The sequence below is a fragment of the Chiloscyllium punctatum genome, chromosome 3 (genome assembly GCF_047496795.1).
Source record: "Chiloscyllium punctatum isolate Juve2018m chromosome 3, sChiPun1.3, whole genome shotgun sequence".
NCBI classification, from domain to species: Eukaryota; Metazoa; Chordata; class Chondrichthyes; order Orectolobiformes; family Hemiscylliidae; genus Chiloscyllium; species Chiloscyllium punctatum.
The window spans coordinates 18,409,962-18,415,978 of record NC_092741.1 but is presented as its reverse complement, the minus strand read 5'-3'; the positions used below and the strand labels follow the sequence as shown (position 1 = coordinate 18,415,978).

Genomic DNA, 6,017 nt, shown 5'->3' with positions numbered 1-6,017 from the left:
CACAAACCACGGCCGCAGCCGCCCACACAAGATCACGTCAAATAAAGTGGACTGTCGGGCTGCCCTAGCAATAAATACAGCCCTATTCCAGAACTCATCAACTGAGTGAACCTCCGCTTGTGTTGTTTATTACAGCATTCACCTCCATTTTAATCATTAACGGTAATTCTCCGCGACGCCTTCTGGTGACCATTGGAGATGAGGGGCTTTTAACCGAGGAGCGGAGGAAGGGTCAAGAGCGGCACCGCTTTAACAGCTGCTCCACAGCGCCACTGTCGCTCCGGAGGACTCCCACTCTTACAAACCGGACAAGTACCAAGGCAAGAGGCCATTCATCCCTTCCTGCCCATTCTGTGAGATTATAGCAAGTCTGCCCCTGAGCTATTTCCGACGCAATTAACAGTAGAGAGAGAGAGAAAGTCAGAATTAACCTTCTAGATTCGTACTCTTCGTGAGACTGGGATTCATAATTGGCAAAAATATTATTGGACCTTGCATCACATGGGTTGTCCTTCTCCCCATGCTGTAGCAATTAGTTGGTCAATATATCCACTGCCTTCCTACACCAAATTGGAAAAAAATCTCTTTACTCAATTGGATAATGCTTGATCATTAGCAGAATTGTCTCCAACCCATCCCCATAACCATTTTCAGTGCTACCTTCAGGGGTTATGTTTCTGTTGAATGTGAAAAATCAGTAATTTTCCAAGTAATGAACATGTCAAACTGCGCGTGTGCAATGCACAATTAAACCCACAAATAAGTGAATATATTTGCCGACAATTAAAAATCCAGGGGGAGAAAATCAGATTTAAAACAGTAACATTTGGAAATGCAGGTACTGGTCCAGTATATTATACATGAAAAGTCAGACTAGTATGTCCCATTTGCCAATTTTAATCTGTGTTCTTTCTGGGGAGGTTTGCATTAGATATTGTGCAAAAGGTGAACACATTTATTGTATGTATATCTTGTAAAGAGAAACATTCCATCAAAATAATAAAAGCATCTTTTTCAATGCCATACTGTTGTAGAGATCCTGGATTAGTGGTGCTGGAAGAGCACAGCAGTTCAGGCAGCATCCAAGTAGCTTCGAAATCAACGTTTTGGGCAAAAGCCCTTGTAGAGATCTACTGGACATCTTCAGCCCATTCATGTCTGTGCCAGTCGCAAACAAGCACCTAACTGTTCTGTCCCATTTTCCAGCACTTGGCCCATAGCCCTGCATGTTCCAGCATTGCGAGTGCACATCCAAATACTCAGAGGACAAAGTACTTTTCAAAGGTGAAAAGCCTACTTCAATATATCAATTTCACTACTGCGCCACGAGCGCACTGCCATTGGTTGTCACTACCTTTAGCAGGTATACCACACCACTGATAGAACATATTAACTGTATACAGGATCCTCTAGGATGCTTAAATATTCATTTTTGCTTTTCCAGCAGAAAACAAACTTGGCCCCTGTTATTTTTCTCCAGAGTTGCACACAAAGGTGTCCTGGAGATGAGTGACTGATTTCCAGAGATTCCAGTTGATCACCCTATAGAATCATATAGGATATATGACAGACAACCAAACCATTTGGCCCAACCAGTTCATTTATTCTCTATTAATTCTTCATCCAACCTTCTTTCCTATAAACCTATCGTCATAACCCTCTATTGTTTTCTCTTCGTATGTTCCTCTAGATTCTTGTTAAATATTCACAACAAAGTTTGTGAGAAGATTTGTAGCTCGGGTACTCGTTGTTGTGGTTCTGTTCGCTGAGCTGGGAATGTGTGTTGCAGACGTTTTGTCCCCTGTCTAGGTGACATCCTCAGTGCTTGGGAGCCTCCTGTGAAGCGCTTCTGTGATCTTTCCTCCGGCATCTGTAGTGGTTTGAATCTGCCGCTTCCGGTTGTCAGTTCCAGCTGTCCGCAGTGACCGGTAAATTGGGTCCAGGTCAATGTGTTTGTTGACAGAATCTGTAGATGAGTGCCATGCCTCTAGGAGTTCCCTGTCTGTTCTCTGTTTGGCTTGTCCTATAATAGTAGTGTTATCCCAGTCAAACTCATGTTGCCTGTCATCTACGTGTATGGCTACTTAGGATAGCTGGTCGTGTCGTTTCATGGCTAGTTGGTGTTCGAGGAATTAAGGGCTACGGGGAGAATACGGGTAAGTGGAGTTGAAATGCCCATCAGCCATGATTGAATGGCGGAGTGGACTCAATGGGCCGAATGGCCTTACTTCCACTCCTGTGTCTTATGGTCTTATGGATACGGATCATTAGCTGTCTTCCTGTTTGTCCTATGTAGTGTTTTGTGCAGTCCTTGCATGGGATTTTGTACACTACATTGGTTTTGCTCATGCTGGGTATCAGGTCCTTTGTCCTGGTGAGATGTTGTCTGAGCGTGGCTGTTGGTTTGTGTGCTGTTATGAGTCCTAGCGGTCGCAGCAGTCTGGCTGTCAGTTCAGAAATGTTCTTGACGTATGGTAATGTGGCTAGTCCTTTGGGTTGTGGCATGTCCTCATTCCGTTGTCTATATTCGCAACAACTTGCTGCAGTAGTGGATTCCACATTCTCATCACTCTTTGGATAGAAAAGTATCTTCCGAATTTCATATTGGATTTCTTGTCAGCTTTCATTCATTGATGGCCTCTCATTACATTGTTCCATTTGCTGGAGACATTCTGTCTGTATCCACTCAAGATACAGAGTGGATTCACTTCAGAATTTTAAACAGTTCTGTTAGCTGACCCGTGAGCTTTCTGTTTTTAGGAGAGCAAATATCCAGCCTTTGATCCTTTTCTGATACATGTGCCCTGAAGCTTCTGGTATCATTCTAACAAATATTCACTGCATCCACTCCAGTATCTCTGTACTGTCGTGGTTCCGTTCACCGAGCTGGGAATTTGTGTTGCAGACGTTTCGTCTGCGAACAGAACCACAACAACAAGCACCCGAGCTACAGATCTTCGCACAAACTTTGAGTATCTCTATATTGTTACAGCCAGCTGGACAGCAGTAAAATGGCTCCCCTCTTTTTCCCCTTGCTATTTGATTGCAAGTTTTCTAAATAAAAAGTACATTTGCAATTCTGTGAGTGTTTTAACTATTTAAGTGCTGTGACCAGAAAAGACCACACAATTTTTCTTGTAAGTTTTTGAAAAGGAGATCACTACTTATTGTAGTTCATACCAATTGGTGTTAATGGCAATTGAGATGAATGTGGAGCAACAGTACTGTGTGCTGGCCCCTGCCCCAAGCTCATCTGCTCTGTCTACATTTACTTTTATTTCTTCCCTCACAGACCCCTCTTTTAATACTTTAATCTACAGGTCGTTCTGCTATAATGTGACAATTGTGTTCCTCTGCAACCTCACGCAATAGAAAATTGCGCTTTTGAAAACCGCTATAGAAAATGCGCTGTAGAAGATTGCTAATGGAAATTCACTATGCTCGTTCAGTAGAAAGTTCATGTTACCCAAACAATGTCTACAACTTGTCAATCACATCATAGCCAATTCGTGCTAAAGAAACGCATGTTACAGCAGAATGACCTGTACTTACCTTCTGTGGAGAGATCAGGCCAGCACAGGGGACACCGAGAGAGTGTGGGAGAGAGGGAGCCAATTGCAGGGGAGAGCAAGCCAACAAGGAGGAAACTAAGCCCAGCTTGGGAGGAGAGTGAGCCCAGCGTGGGGGGAGGGTGGGGGGAGGGTGGGGTGAGAGTGAGCCCAGTGCAGGGTGGATGGGGGGGGTGAGAGTGAGCCCAGCACGGGGGAGGGTGGGGGGTGTGGTGGGGTGAGAGTGAGCCCAGCGCGGGGGGAGGGTGGGGTGAGAGTAAGCCCAGTGCGAGGTGGGTGGGGGCTAAGAGTGAGCCCAGCGCGGGGGAGGGTGGGGTGAGAGTGAGCCCAGTGCGGGGTGGGTGGGGGCTGAGAGTGAGCCCAGCGTGGGGGGAGGGTGGGGTGAGAGTGAGCCCAGTGCGGGGTGGGTGGGGGCTGAGAGTGAGCCCAGCGTGGGGGGAGGGTGGGGTGAGAGTGAGCGCAGTGCGGGGTGGGTGGGGGGTGAGAGTGAGCCCAGCGTGGGGGAGGGTGGTGGGGTGAGAGTGAGCCCAGCGCGGGGGGAGGGTGGGGTGAGAGTGAGCCCAGCGTGGGGGAGGGTGGTGGGGTGAGAGTGAGCCCAGCGTGGGGGAGGGTGGTGGGGTGAGAGTGAGCCCAGCGTGGGGGAGGGTGGTGGGGTGAGAGTGAGCCCAGCGTGGGGGAGGGTGGTGGGGTGAGAGTGAGCCCAGCGTGGGGGAGGGTGGTGGGGTGAGAGTGAGCCCAGCGTGGGGGAGGGTGGTGGGGTGAGAGTGAGCCCAGCGTGGGGGAGGGTGGTGGGGTGAGAGTGAGCCCAGCGTGGGGGAGGGTGGTGGGGTGAGAGTGAGCCCAGCGTGGGGGAGGGTGGTGGGGTGAGAGTGAGCCCAGCGTGGGGGAGGGTGGTGGGGTGAGAGTGAGCCCAGCGTGGGGGAGGGTGGTGGGGTGAGAGTGAGCCCAGCGTGGGGGAGGGTGGTGGGGTGAGAGTGAGCCCAGCGTGGGGGAGGGTGGTGGGGTGAGAGTGAGCCCAGTGCAGGGTGGGTGGGGGGTGAGAGTGAGTCTAGCGTGGGGGAGGGTGGTGGGGTGAGAGTGAGCCCAGCGTGGGGGAGGGTGGTGGGGTGAGAGTGAGCCCAGCGTGGGGGAGGGTGGTGGGGTGAGAGTGAGCCCAGCGTGGGGGAGGGTGGTGGGGTGAGAGTGAGCCCAGCGTGGGGAGGGTGGTGGGGTGAGAGTGAGCCCAGCGTGGGGGAGGGTGGTGGGGTGAGAGTGAGCCCAGCGTGGGGGAGGGTGGTGGGGTGAGAGTGAGCCCAGCGTGGGGGAGGGTGTAGGGGTGAGAGTGAGCCCAGCGTGGGGGAGGGTGGTGGGGTGAGAGTGAGCCCAGTGCGGGGTGGGTGGGGGGTGAGAGTGAGCCCAGCACGGGGGAGGGTGGTGGGGTGAGAGTGAGCCCAGCGCGGGGGTAGGGTGGTGGGGTGAGAGTGAGCCCAGTGCGGGGTGGGTGGGGGGTGAGAGTGAGCCCAGTGCGGGGTGGGTGGGGGGTGAGAGTGAGCCCAGCACGGGGGAGGGTGGTGGGGTGAGAGTGAGCCCAGCGCGGGGGTAGGGTGGGGTGAGAGTGAGCCCAGCGTGGGGGAGGGTGGTGGGGTGAGAGTGAGCCCAGTGCAGGGTGGGTGGGGGGTGAGAGTGAGTCTAGCGTGCGTGAGGGGAGGGGTGGGTGAAAGTGAGCCCAGCGCGGGGGAGGGTGGGGGGCTGAGAGTGAGCCTAGCACGGGTGACGGTGGAGGGGGAGGGGGAGAGTGAGCCCAGCATGAAGGAGAGTGGGGGGGTGAGAGTGAGCCCAGCGCGGGGGAGGGTGGGAGGGGAGGTGGTGGGGTGAGCGTGTGCCCAGCACGGGGAGGGGAGGGGAGGGGGAGAGAGTGAGCCCGGCAAGGGGGAGGTGGTGGTGGGGTGAGAGGGAGCCCAGCGCAGGGGAAGCGTTGGTGGGGTGAGAGGGAGCCCAGCATGGTGGTGGCACTGGTGGGAATGAGCCCAACACAGGGGTGGGGGTGGTGTAGCGAGAGGTGTGAAAAGTGAGCTGAGCGTGGAGGGGAGAGAGAGACCAGTGCAGGGGCGGGGGCGAGAGTGAGCTCAGCACCAGGAGTGGGCGAGGGGGTTGAGGGTGTGGTGGGGATGGGGGTGAGAGAGCGCCCAGATTGGTGGGGAGAGTGGAGTGAGCCCAGCACGGGGAGATGGGGGCAGGAACTGAGAGCCCAGCATGGCTAAGCATTTAAGAAGGACTGCAACATTGAACTTTTCACTTTATTTCTTTATTTTTCTACTTTATTCTAAGAAGGACTTTAATGCTGAACTTTTAACTATCTTTTCTATTTTTCTATGTTTTACCTAAGGTTTTGTACTGAGGTACCGTTGTACCTAAGATGGTGCTGGCAAATACAACATTGTACACTTTCTCACTGCACTCCTGGACCTG

General features: G+C 52.8%; 1 protein-coding gene across 4 annotated transcripts in view; it reads left to right on the top strand.

Moving 5' to 3' along the window:
- susd4 (sushi domain containing 4) overlaps positions 1-6,017 on the top strand; it is a 231,690-nt gene that overhangs the window by 278 nt on the left and 225,395 nt on the right. For all 4 annotated transcript variants that reach the window (XM_072550737.1, XM_072550741.1, XM_072550736.1 and 1 more), the window contains exon 2: positions 136-320. The gene's annotated coding sequence lies outside the window, so the exon portion shown is untranslated. The remainder of the gene's footprint in view (positions 1-135; positions 321-6,017) is intronic.